This window comes from Canis aureus, chromosome 4 (assembly GCF_053574225.1).
Source record: "Canis aureus isolate CA01 chromosome 4, VMU_Caureus_v.1.0, whole genome shotgun sequence".
Lineage (NCBI taxonomy): Eukaryota > Metazoa > Chordata > Mammalia > Carnivora > Canidae > Canis > Canis aureus.
In genome coordinates, this window is record NC_135614.1 from 685,370 (window position 1) to 699,480 (window position 14,111).

The following is a 14,111-nucleotide window of genomic DNA, read 5'->3' on the forward strand; positions in this document are numbered from 1 at the left end:
GCACCCTCAGTTTCAATGTCATTCCTATCAAAATCATGGTGGCAGGTCTTAGAAATAGGAAAAAAAAATCCATAACATCCATCCTCCCCCACAAATGACCCGGGACAGCAAATCAGTATTTGAGAAGCAGGACAGAGCGGGATGCAGCACTTTCCTATTTCAAATGATATCACAGAGACACAGGATAAAGCAGTGTGGTTTTCGGGCCCCCACCTGGCTCCGTTGGTTAAGCATCCGACTCCTGACCACACCTCCTGCCCCGATATTAGGGGTGGTGAGTTCTAGCCCTGGGCTGGGCCATGGACGAGGCATGGAGCCTATGTAGGCAAACCAGTCCCACGGCGGGTGGTCCCAGTATAAGCTGAATGAGCAAAACAGAGAGTCCAGAAGGAAATGTGCTGTGATACAACTGATTTTTTAACTTAATTTAATTTAAACCCAATTAATTAATGGATAGTGTATTATACTTTCAGAGGAAGAATTCAGGGATTCACCAGTTGGAGATAACAGCAGTGCTCATGACATCACATGCCCTCCTTCAGGCCGGTCTCCTTTTAACCCTCCCCCCCCCCCCCGCCTCCAACGCCCCTCAGTTTGTTTCCTATCATTAAGAGTCTGTATTTCCTGCAACTGTTTTCATCTTGTTTTTCCTTACCTTCACAGTTGTTATATGTTTTGCTTCTTTAATCCCACCTATGAATGACACCACACGGTCATTCTCTTTCCTGACTGACTTATTTCACTTAACATGATCCCTCTAGTTCTATCCACGTCATTGCAAATGGCAAGATTTCTTTCTCTTTGATAGCTGAATACCATTCCTCTCTCTATGACCATCATTTATCTCCCATCCTTTTTATCCATCATCTGCCCGAGGGCACCGAGGCTCCTCCCACAGTGTGGCTACTGTTGACCTGGATACTGTGAACATCAGGACATGCAGGTGTCCCGATTCTCACTGCATCTGTATCTTCGGAGTGAGCTCAGGCCGTTCATCTGCTGGTCGCAGGGCGGCTCTATTTGTAACTTCCTGAGGAGCCTCCACACTGTTTCCAGGGCGGCTGCACCAGCCCGCAGTCCCGCCCACAGTGGAAGAGGGTTGAGTGAGTTTTGTGGGATGTGGTAAAAGTCTGGTCCACATTTCATTTCGCGTCCTGTGGGCTCCAATTCCTTGTACTTTAGTATTTCTGGGGAAGCCGGGTGTTGGGCTCCGTTTCAGTGAGACGTTTCCGAAGCTAACAGGCCACAGCTGGAGCCTGAAAGGAGGCAGGTGCTGTCCCTGAAGCGCCCGCTGCCTCCTGCACAGCCTCCTACAGCGCCTGAGCCCGCAGGGGGCGCCCGAGCCCAGGCCCCACCCAGGGGGCATGAATGGGCAGTAGGCCTAATCTGCCTGCAATAACAGGAGCAAGCCTGTGCCGGGGTAGGCCTGAGGAGGACGTGGGGAAGCGTCCACACTGATGAGCCACAGCTTCAGGAAATTGTGGGCTTGCATCCAGGCTGAAAGGAGCCCCTGGGCCACTCAGGACCCACGGGGAGTCTTCAGGAAGATATGGGCCCACATCCACGCTGACAAGAGCCCCTGGGCCACCTCAGGACATAAGTTGAGGCTTCTGGAAGTTGGGGTCCGCATTCACGGTGACAGGAGCCCCGGTCTCCTCAGAACCCTCAGTGATGTTCGGGAGGACGTTGGGTGACATCTACACAACAGGATGCTGACTTCTTTAGGACCCCCGGTGTTGACTTGGGGAAATATGGGATACGTCCATGTGGACAGAAGACCCCAGCCTTGTCAGGGCCTGTGGTGAGGCCTCAGAAAAATGTGGGTGGCCAATCCACACTGACAGGAGTCTCCAGCCTCCTCAGGACCCACTGTGAAGTTTTTGGAAGATTTGGGGCCACATCTATGCTGACAGGAGCCCCCAGCCTCCTCAGGTCTTATGGTGAGGCTGAGGAAAATGTGGGGCCACGTCAATCCTGACAGGACCTGGACTTTGGCTTCTGGAAATTTGGGGCTGCGTCTATGCTGACAGGAGCCCACAGCCTCCTCAGGATGCGCCGTGAGTTTTCTGGGGGATGTGGGGCCATGTCCAGGCTGACAGGAGCCCCCGGCCACCTGAGGACCTGCTTGAGGCTTCCAGAGGATGTGAGGCATAGTCCACAGTGACAGGAGACCCAGCATCCTCAGGATGCGCTGACTATGACTCAGGAACACGTGGGGCCATGTCCGCACTCACAGAGCCCGGCTTCCTCAGGACCCCCTGGAGGACTCTGGAGGCGCCGTTGGGGGCCACGTCCACATCAGAAGGGACTACTCAGAACCACAGGGTAAGTGAATGGGTAGAATGAATGGTAGGGTCAGGGGAGGGGAGGCAGTTGGTGGTTAGGCTTAGGTTAGATGTTAGGTGTTTGTGATTAAGCTTATGGTTACGGATTACAGGTTAGGGTGAGGGATAAGGGTAAGGGTCAGTGGTTAGGAGTTAGGATGGGTGTTAGGGATTAGGGAACGGGGTTAGGGTTAGCGATAGGATTTAGAGTTAGGGTTAGGGTTTAGGCTTTAGGGAATAGGGCAGGAGGTTTGGAGGTGGGGTTAGGGTTATGGTTACAGTTAGGGTTGGGCTTAGGTTTCCATTTAGGGTTAGGGGTTAGGGTGTGAGTTAGGGTTAGGAGTAAGGGTTAGGGGTTAGGGTAAAAGGCTATGTTTAGGGTTAGGGCGAGGGTTAAGTTTAGGATAGGGGTTAGTGCTAGGTTTAGGGTTAGTGTTTAGTTAGGGATTAGGGTCAGGTCAGGGTCAGGGTATGGTTTTGGAAAAGGATAAGAGATAGGTTTAGGGTGTAGTTTAGGAGTTAGTTTTAGGGTACAGTTTAGAGTACAGTTTGGGGTATGTGATAGGATTGGTATTGGGTTAAGGTTAGGGTACAGGTTAAGGTTAGGAATAGGATTTGAGTATATTAAGTTAAGGTTAGGGTTAGAGGTTAGGGTTAGATTTAAGGTAGGGGTCAGGCTTAAGGGTTTAGAATAGGTTTAGGATTTAGGGTGAGGGTTGACAGAAAGGTTCAGTGAATGTGTTTTGGTCTTGGGGTTTGTGTTTGGTTTTCGATTAGTGATGGGTTTTGTTTAAGGGTTACGTTAATATTAGGATTAAGTATAGGGTTAGGGTTATGTCTGTGTATGGTCAGAGTTTGGGTCTTGGCATGTGCCTGCACTCGGACTCCTAGTATTGGGCAGTTTAGTATTATGCACTCTAGGTTTTGGTTTCAAAGATAGCATGACTCCACCAAGTCAGTGGCCTCCCCGGAGAATCAAAATACAGGCTTCTGCTGGGGTCAGAATAGACATGGCAGGCTTCTCCCAAGCTGAGCTAAGGAGGGGATTTGTGGGTCTAAAGACTCTTTATTTGGATTTTCAGTTGTCTTTCTGATATTATCTCTACTGCGCCCATGTTTCATCAATACTACCAATTATTATTTTAAAGTTTTACTTGAATTCCTGTTTGTAAACACAGTATGATATAGCTTCTGGTTTACCACATAGTAATTCAACCCTTGGATACAACGCCTGGTACTAGTCACAGGTGCCCTCCACTGTCCCTATTGCCTGATTCCCCATCCCCCCCCTTCCTCTGGTATTTATTAGTTTATTCTCTGTGACTAAGAGTGTGTCTCTTGGTTTGCTTCTCTCATCCCCCCTGAGCCCCTTTGCCAGTTTGTTTGGTTTCTTAAAATCCACATGTGAATGCCATTGTATGGTATTTGGTATCTGTCTTTCTCTGACTAAGTTCATTTAGCATAAATCTTTTCCACTCCTTCCACGTCATTGTAAATGGCTTCATTTCATCCCTTCTGATGACCGAGTGATGTCGCAGTGTGTATATTTACCACATCTTTCTGCCCATTCATCTGCCGATGGACATCTGGGCTGTATCCACAGTTTGGCTGTTGTTGATTACGCTGCTACAAACACTGTGCTGCATGTTTAGAATCTACTAAAGTACTTTTGTATCCACGGGGTAAATACCTAGCTCTGCAATTTTGGAATCGTAGGGTAGCTCTATTTTTAACTTCTTTTTAAAAAAATTTTTTTTATGATAGTCACAGAGAGGCAGAGACATAGGCAGAGGGAGAAGCAGGCTCCATGCACTGGGAGCCCGAAGTGGGATTCCATCTCAGGTCTCCAGGATCGCGCCCAGGGCCAAAGACAGGCACCAAACCACTGCACCACCCAGGGATCCCCTTTTTTTAACTTCTCGAGGACCATCCACACTGTTTTCCACAGTGGCTACATCTTTTTGCATGCGCACCAGGAGTGTAAGCGTGCTACCTCTTCTCCATAGCCTCACCAACACCTGTTGTTTCTTGTGTTGTTAATATTAGCCATTATGACGGTTGTCAGGTGACATATAATTGTGGCTTTGGTTTGCATTTCCCTGATGATGGGTGACGCTTAGTGTCTTTCCGTGTGTCTGGTGGCCATCTGGCTGTCTTGGCAGAGACAAAGTCCATTCATTTTTCTGCCCATCTCCAGTCGCATAATTTGTTTTTAGGATCTTGAGATTTATATTTCCTTTATGTGTTTTGCATACTAACTCTTCACTGGATGTGTTGTTTACCAATTGCTCCTTTCATTTTGTATGTTGCCTTTTAGCTTTGGTTTTTTCCTTCACTTTGTGGAAGCTTTTCAATTTGATGAATTCCCAATAGTATTTTTGCTTTTGTTTCCTCACCTCAGAGGCATATCTAGAAAGAAGATCCAGGGATCTCTGGGTGGCGCAGCGGTTTAGTGCCTGCCTTTGGCCCAGGGCCCGATCCTGGAGACCTGGGATCGAGTCCCACGTCAGGCTTCCTGCATGGAGCCTGCTTCTGTCTCTGCCTATGTCTCTTTCTCTGTGTGTGTGTGTGACTATCATAAATAAATAAAAATTAAAAAAACAAAATTATATATATATATATATAAATATAAAATTATATTATATTATAAAATTATATTATATTAAAATTATATTATATTAAAAATATAAAATTATATATATATATATATATATATATATATATATATATATATATAAAGAAGATTCAATGGCTAATGTCAAAGACGTTGCTGCCTATCTTTTCTTCTTTCTTTGGTTTCAAGTCTCACATTTAGGTCTTTCATCCATTTTGAATTTATTTTTTATATATATGGTGTAAGAAAGTGGTCCAGTTTCATTCTTCTGCATTTGGCTGCCTGGTTTTCCCAATACCATTTGTTCTTATCCTGGGGTCAGGGTTAGGGTTTGTTGAAGAGACTGTCTTTGTGCTTTGGATATTCCTTCCTGCCTTGTTGTCGATTAATGGATCATAGAATTACAGGTTTGTATCTTGTTTCGGATTCCCATTCTGTTTTATTGATATAAGCATCTCCTGTTGGGAGATTCTTGATTACTGATTCAATTTCTTTGCTGGTTATGACTGTTCAAGTTTCTTATTTCTTCCTTTTTCATTTTTGCTATGTTATATATTTCCAGGAATTAATCTATTTCTTCCAGGTTCTAGGTTGCTCGCATATAATTTTTCATAATGTTCTCTTATAATCGTTTGTATTTCTCTAGTGTTGGTTGTAATATCTCTTTTCTCATTTGAGATTTTATTTGGGTCCTTTCATCTTTTTATCTTTTTTCTTTTTTGAGGATTTCTTTATGGATTCATGAGAGACACAGAGAGGCAGAGGTATAGACACAGGGAAATTGAGGCTCCATGCGGGGAGCCTGATGTGGGACTTGATTCCCCAAGACCCCTGGATGATGACCTGAGCCAAAGCAGATGCTCAACCACTGAGGCACCAAGGTGCCTTGCTGATTCAAATCCTTTGCTAGTTATGGGTCTGTTCACATTTTTTATTTCTTCCTATTTCAATTTTGCTCGTTTGCACATTTCTAGACATTTGTCCATTTCCTCCAGGTCTCCCAGTATGTTAGCGTATAATCTTTCATAGTATTCCCTTATAATTGTCTTATTTTTCTGGTGTTGATTGTGATCTCTCTTCTCTCATTTGTGATTTTATTTATTTAGGTCTTTTTTCTCGTTGATGAGGCTGGCTAGGGCTTGATCTATTTTCTTAATTATTTTGAAGAACCATCTCTTTGTTTCGTTATTCCATTCTACTGCTTTGTTATGTATTGTTTATTTGTGCTCTCATCTTTATTTTCCCCCTGTTCTATAGGCTTTAGGCTTTGTTTACTAATCATTTTCCAGCTTCTTAAGGTGTAGGGTTAGGCTGTGTATTGGAGACTTCTTGTTTCTTGAGGTAGGCCTGTATTGCTATGTACTTCCCTTGTATGACTGCCTTTGCTACATCCCAGAGGTTTGGAGAAACATGTTTTCATTTTCATTTCTTTTAAATTTCCTCTTTAATTTCCTGGTTGCTCCATTCATTCTCTAGTAGGATGTTCATAATCTCCACATATTTTTGGTCTGTCCAAATTTTTTCTTACTGTTGACTTCGAGTTTCATAGCGTCATGGTCCGAAAACGTACAGGGCGTGATATCAACCTTCTTGTACCTGTTGTACCTGTTGAGGGCTGATTTGTGGGCCATGATATGACCTGTTCTGGAGAATGTCCCATGTGCAATTGAAAGGAATGTGTATTCTGCTTTAGGAATAAATGTTCAGACTATATCTGTTGAGTTCCTGTGGTCCAGAGTGTCAAGGCTGTTTTTCCCTTGTTGATTTTCTGTATAGATGAGCGGTCCATTGCCATTAGTGGGTGTTAAAATCCGCTGTCATTGTATTATTATCAGTGAGTTCCTGTACATTTGTTGTTAATTGGTTTCTATATTTAGGTACTGCCATTTTGGCAGCATAAATATATAGTTGTTTGATCTTGATAGAGAGTCTTTTTAATTATGAAATAATGCCCTTCTTCATCGCTTGTTACAGTATTTGTTCTTTCTTTTTTGAAATGTAAATATTTTATTTAGTTATCCATGAGAGATACACAGAGAAGCAGAGGCAGAAATATAGGCAGAAGTACAGGCAGGCTCCCCAAATGGAGGCCGATGTGGGACTCGGTCCTGGGATCCCCAGGCATACAGGCACGGGGATGATGGGCGGAGGAGGGGCCCCAGAACATGGCCTGCCCGGCCCCCTTGACAGAGGGAGCACAGACATCGGGGTGGCTTTGCACAGAAACTGATGACCTGAGGCTTCCTGGCTGTCACTCTGTCCCAGCCCCTCCTGGCCCGCGGGGCACAGCCTGAGTCCCAGAAAAGTCTGTCAGGTCTGAACCTGGCATCCGGCCGCCCCTGGAAGTCACATGGGGAGGTCAGCTGGGTGTGGATGGTGGCGCCCCTGCAGGGGCTGGTGGGGCCTGGGTGGTGCCCCCTCCTCCTCCCTGGGGGTCTCTCCAAGCCCTGTGCACAGTGTTCTGGGAGACACAGAAAAGGGCTGGCTGTGTATTTTCGCACCACAACACTTAATTGGCTTTCTACAGCAAATGGGCTCAGAGCCGAGGGTGCACGCCTTCCCCTAGGGACGGAGAGCTTTCTGTCCTTTAGGGGAGGGCAAGAATGACACGGGTTGGGGGGGTGGGTGCTGGAGTCCCCCACCTGGGAGCATGTGTGGAATCCGGGTGGGGGCGTGTGTCCTGAGGTTTCAGCCTGAGAGACGGTTCTGAGGACAGCAGAGCTGACCTGGACCTGCAGCTCATGGGCTCCTATGCTGGGTCCCCGCAGGGCAGCTGGACCCCGGCCTCGGGCTCCCAGGTACCCCAGCACCTGGAGCAGCCTGCCCCCTGGTGTGGGTATGGGTGGGGCCCACCGGCCTACCCCTGCTCTCCCCACCCTGGTGTGTCCCAGGATCCAAAGGGCGCCCTAGGTCAGCGACCTGGATCAGTGGGGTTGCCCAGGGCCCAGGAGGCCGCATCCAGCTGTGAGACGGCTTGCTAGCCCGGGGCCAGAATCCAGGGCTGGCCAGGGCCATGGGGGGCTGGATCCCATTAGTCTTTGTGTTAGGCCTGGGGGGGGCTCAAATCAACTCAGCCCCCACAGAACCCGGGGCCAGGTCAGCCCAGGTTCCTATGGGTTAGGGGATGGTGTCCTGTGCAGGGTGTGCCACCCTCCAGGAGGGACAGTGGGCGGAGGCAGGACACGGTGGATCCTCTGCACCACTCACCTGCACCCACCCTGTCGGGGGCTCCCTGTCTTTCTAGCTCCCTGCAACCCCTGGGTACTCTATGGGACACCCGGGCTTCTGATGGGATCAGGGTATACAGAGAAACTCGGGGAGGCTGAGCATGTCCCACAGGGGGCATCTGCACCAGGTCGTTGCTAAGGATAAATGGTGTGGGGGTGGATCCTGTGGGAGCAGGGGTATGATTGTGGTGGAGTGTGGGGGATGGTGTAGGGGGGATGGTGTTGGGGTATAGTGTGGGTGGGAATTGTGTGGGGCTGTGTGGGTGTGAGGGGGATCATTTAGGTGGGATGCCTTTGGGGATGATGATGTAGAGTGGGGAGTGGGGAATGAGGGGGATGTCGTGGGGGGCTTGCGCACACAGGGTATCTCCTTCCCCTAAGATGCACAACGAGACGTCTACAGTTAAAGGCGACCCCAGTCTGGGGTTTGTTGTGACACCTGCCCCTGGGGTGCGGTGTGGTCAGTGCAGGGCCGTGGCTGGACCGGGAGCATTATCTGGGGGTCATCATAATATGCATGCTTTCAAATTGCAAATTGTCTCAAATTAAATGCATAGAATTTAGAAATATATAAAGCACCGAGAGTGGGTGTCACTCTGACCCGTCCGACCCTCATGGGATCGATGTGTATCCTGCTCCAGCCGCGGCCATGCCACCTGGCCCCCAGGTCCGGTTCCTGCCCCTCACATCCCCCACCCCATCCTCTGCTTCTCATGGGGCCGTCCCTCTCCCCTTTGGTGTTCAGCTCCCATGGCAACTCCTGGAGGCCCCATCCTAGTGGCCTCCTCATCCCTGAGGCCCAGAGGGGTGGGCACGGTGGTCATCCCAATCACCCTACCATGGAGTGGTGTGTTGCTGGCTGCTGTTGCTCCCCCTGGTGTCAGAGGCCCTGTTTTCCCTACACAGAAGCCCCCGGGGCCCCAAAGCCCCCTGGCCCAGCAGCCTCACCCGACCCCTAGCAATCCTAATATATGATGTGGCTGCCGAATGTCCTGTTGACGTCCATGTCTACCTGCGTGATGTCCCTGGAGGAGACCAGGGCCTCCTCCTTCATTTACTGTGGGAAAACCGGGGAGGAGGAGCAGGCATCAGGGACAAACCCCGACCTGTCATGAGCTGCCATGTTGGGCAGGGAGCCCTGTGGTCACCATGGGAGTGTGTCCTGCCAAAACCTCCTTCCTTCCTCTGGGATGCCAGGGATGGGGGGAGTCCCCACCGTGCCCGTGGGACCTTTGTGAGGGCCTGTACCCAGTTGTTGTGGGCGGGGAGGTGATGGAGTGTCAGCCTGGTTGGGAGGGGATAGGGGTTCAGCCAAGGTGGGAGGGGACATGGGGGTATTGTGCCCAAGATTGCGTATCCGAGAAACCACTAAGGAGCTGACACCGATGCAAACACACAAGGGTTGAATTCCAAACTCGAGTTTGCGTCCCAGTACACCCAACACAGCGGAGCAGGGACTAGGACCCGGAGTTGGGTTTTAGCTTAGTTTTAAGGGCTGGTCTCAGGGACGTCCAGAAGGGCTGGAGCAATTCCTCAAGTTCTGTTTACATTTTGATATGGGGCCTTCAAGGGCATTGAGCTCTGCTCTCATTCTAATAGGGGCTTCCTGCCCTTGGCCTGGGCTCTGTTTTGATTCTATTGTGGGGCTTTCTAGGACATTAAGCTGTAAACTTTTGTTTTTTTCCTGTAACTGAAGTAATGTAAATTTCATCTCTTCTTCACAGGGGCCTGGGATGGCTGGGCGTGTGCGAATGCTGAATTTAAATGGGAATGGCCTTAATTTTTCTCTGCCTCCATGTGTCCTGTCCCATCCTATCTAGTTCCTTCCCCCTTCCCAAGAGCTCCTAAGAGAGCAATTGCAAATGACCTCAGCGTGGCATCCTGTGTTGGGGGGACAGGCCCAGTGATTGTGATCAGGAAGACCTGGTGTGTGGGTGTCCCAGCTGTGCAGCAGGATTCGATGCTGCTGACTCTTATTCCCTAAGGCTATCTTGACAACTGACTTCGTACATAGAAAAACTCTCCTTTGTCTTTAAAAGATGAGGAGCGGGTCAAAGTGTTTCTTCTCTGCCCATCTGATTGCTCAGATTCCAATGTGAGACGTATTTCCTGTTAATAAGGATAATTTACTATCCGTAGTACTATGGTTAAAATATTCTGACACAAGTAGTTCAGAGGGATGAGGGTTTCTCATCTCTTTCTTCACAGTTCAGTCACTCATTAGAAAATGCATCTTTATGGATTTGGAAAGTTCTGAGAGACATTATTACCAATGGTCCTATTATTATGTGAAGGATTCTTCCCTGAGATTCTTCCCCTGTTTCAACTGACACTGAAACACTGTGAACTCTTTTGAAGACAAATGTCAAGGAAATAAATGTTATGCATTGCTAATTTTAAATGCACTTGCAATATGGTGTCTATTGTACTAGAAGTATTTTTATCTGATTTTTGCTATTTATTATCCTTTACTGCTTTTCAGGTTGAGGAGGCATTATACGTGTTCATAAGTGTTTTTCTTTCCTTCTGATCTAAAATTCTTACTATGTTTCCATCAAAGGAACTCTTTAAGAATAAGGCAAAGTTAATTCAACTATTCTTAAAATGTCTTCACACTTGGAGCCTGATTCATTTAAGTCAATTTTCAAAATAAATCTTATTTATTAGGAAAAAAACAAAGATTTATAGGGAAATTGAGAAGATACTACAGTGAATTCTCATGCACTTGCACTCAATTTCTCCAATTATTGATATCTTATATCAGTACGGTACAAATATTAGCTAATGAATCAATATTAAAATAGTCACAATAACTAAAGACCATACTTTATTCAGATTTCCTTAGTTTTTGCTAAGTTACCATCTCTCATATCACATTCCATTTGTCCTCCTGTTTTCTTAGGCTCCTCTGGATTGTGACAGTCTTTCAGCCTTTCCTTGAAGTTGTTGAACTGGAACACTTTGAGAAGTAGAGTATTTTGTAAAATTTCCCTCAGTTGGGACATGTCTCATTTATCTCATGATTGAACAGTTTTTGTGGATTATATACAGAGATATACTGCCATTTTCATTATATCACATAAAGGATAGATACTATCAACATGATTTATCAGTCTTGGTATCAATCTGATGATCTTGCTGAGGTAGTGTTTGTCACCTTTCTCTGCAGTAAACTGATCCTTTATTATTATTATTAATTATTATTATTATTATATTATCAATATTATTTTACGTTTTTCACATTATATTTTGTAGAATGAAGTTACTATCTGTATTCCACACATAAGAGTGGGAAGCTATGCTCATGAACTTGACGGTGGAATGTCTGCAAAAATTGTTTGAAATACTTCTACATGGGAGATTTCTCTTCCTTGTGGGTTTGTTTCTTTTTCAAATATATTTTTTATTTATTTGAGAGAGAGTGGAGAGAAAAAGCATGAGTGAGAGGGGCAGAGGGAGAGGGAGAAACAGGTTTCCTGCTGAACAGATAGCCTGCCTTGGGACCTGGATCATGATCTGAGCCTAAGGTTTAACTAACTGAGCCACACAGGTGCCACTCTTCTTTCCTTCCTTCCTTCCTTCCTTCCTTCCTTCCTTCCTTCCTTCCTTCCTTCCTTTCTCTTTCTTTCTTTCTTTCTTTCTTTCTTTCTTTCTTTCTTTCTTTCTTTCTTCTTTTAATAATAATTTTATTTTTTATTGGTGTTCATGGCGCCAACATACAGAATAACTCCCAGTGCTCATCCTGTCAAGTGCCCCCCTCAGTGCCCGTCACCCATTCACCCGCACTCCCTGTCCCCCTCCCCTCCCAGCATCCCTCGTTACTTTCTCAGAGTTAGGAGTCTTTATGTTCTGTCTCCATTTCTCATATTTCCCACACATTTCTTCTCCATTCCCTTATATTCCTTTTCACTATTATTTATATTAACGCATTGAATGACAACATACGTTTGTCCTTCTCTGGTTGACTTACTTCACTCAGCATAATACCCTCCAGTTCCATCCACATTGAAGCAAATGGTGGGTATTTGTTGTTTCTAATGGCTGAGTAATATTCCATTGTATACATAAACCACATCTTCTTTATCCATTCATCTTTCGATGGACACCATGGCTCCGTCCACAGTTTCGCTATTGTGGACATTGCTGCTATACACATCAGGGTGCAGGAGTCCCAGCGTTTTATTGCATCTGAATCTTTGAGGTAAATCCGCAACAGTGCAATTGCTGGGTCGTCGGGCAGGTCTATTTTTAACTCTTTGAGGAACCTCCACACAGTTTTCCACAGTGGCTGCACCAGTTCACATTCCCACCAACAGTGTAAGAGTCTTCCCTTTTCTGTGCATCCTCTCCAACATTTGTTGTTCCTTGCCTTGTTAATTATCCCCATTCAGTGATGTGAGGTGGTTCTCATTGTGGTTTTGATTTATATTTCCCTGATGGCAAGGAATGCAGAACATTTTTCCATGTTCATGTTGGCCATGTCAATGTCTTCCTCTGTGAGATTTCTGTTCATGTATTTTGCCCATTTCATGATTGCATTGTTTGTCTCTTGGTGTTGATTTTAAGATGTTCTTTATAGATCTTTGAAACTAGCCCTTTATCTGATACGTCATTTGCAAATATCTTCTCCCATTCTGTAGGTTGTCTTTTAGTTTGGTTGACTGTATCCTTTGCTGTGCAAAAGCTTCTTATCTTGATGAAATCACAATAGTTCATTTTTGCTTTTGTTTCTTTTGCCTTCGTGGATGTATCTTGCAAGAAGTTACTGTGGCCAAGTTCAAAAATGATGTTGCCTCTGATCTCCTCTAGGATTTTGATGGACTCTTGTCTCACATTTAGATCTTTCATCCATTTTGAGTTTATCTTTGTTTATGGTGAAAGAGAGTAGTCTAGTTTCATTCTTCTGCATGTGGATGTCCATTATCCCTGCACCATGTATTGAAGAGACTGTCTTTCTTCCAATGGATAGTCTTTACCCCTTTATCAAATATTAGTTGACCATAAAGTTCAGGGTCCAATCCTGGGGTCTCTTTTCTGTTCCACTCATCTATTTGTCTGTTTTTGTGCCAGTACCACACTGTCTTGAACCACAGCTTTGTAGTACACCATGAAATCTGGCATTGTGATGCCCCCAGATATGGTTGTCTTTTTTAAAATTCCCCTGGCTATTCAGGGTCTTTTCTGATTCCACACAAGTCTTTTTTTTATGATAGTCAGACACACAGAGAGAGAGAGAGAGAGAGAGAGGCAGGGACACAAGCAAAGCAAGAAGCAGGCTCCATGTACCGGGAGCCTGACATGGGATTCGAACCCAGGTCTCCAGGATCGTGCCCTGGGCCAAAGGCAGGCGCCAAACCGATGCACCACCCAGGGATCCCGATTCCACACAAATCTTAAAATAATTTGTTCTAAATCTCTGAAGAAAGTCCATGGTATTTTGATAGGGTTTGCATTAAACCTGTACATTGCCTTGGTAACATTGACATTTTCACAATGTTAATTCTGCCATTCCATGAGCATGGAATATTTTTCCATCTCTTTGTGTCTTCCTCAATTTCTTTCAGAAGTGTTCTATAGTTTTTAGGGTATAGATCATTTACCTCCTTAGTTAGGGTTATTCCTAGGTATCTTATGCTTTTGGGTGCAATTGTAAATGAGATTGACTCCTTCATTTCTCTTTCTTCAGTCTCATTGTTCGTGTATAGAAATGCCATTGATTTCTGGCAACTGATTTTGTATCCTGCAACGCTACCAAATTCTGTATGAGTTGTAGCAATCTTGGGGTGGAGGCTTTTGGGTTTTCTAGGTACAGTATCATGTCATTGGTGAAGAGGGGGAGTTTGACTTCTTCTTTGCCAATTTGAATGCCCTGAATGTCTTTTTTGTTGTCTGATTGCTGAGGCTAGGAATTCCAGTACTATGTTGAATAGCAGTGGTGAGAGTGGA

General features: G+C 45.8%; 1 long non-coding RNA gene across 1 annotated transcript in view; it reads left to right on the forward strand.

Moving 5' to 3' along the window:
* The first annotated feature begins 1,514 nt into the window (after nucleotides 1-1,514).
* The window catches only part of LOC144312034 (uncharacterized), a 171,137-nt gene continuing 158,540 nt past the window's right edge, over nucleotides 1,515-14,111 (forward strand). Inside the window, exon 1 of the long non-coding RNA XR_013377455.1 lies at nucleotides 1,515-2,325. This is a non-coding gene — a long non-coding RNA (uncharacterized LOC144312034). The remainder of the gene's footprint in view (nucleotides 2,326-14,111) is intronic.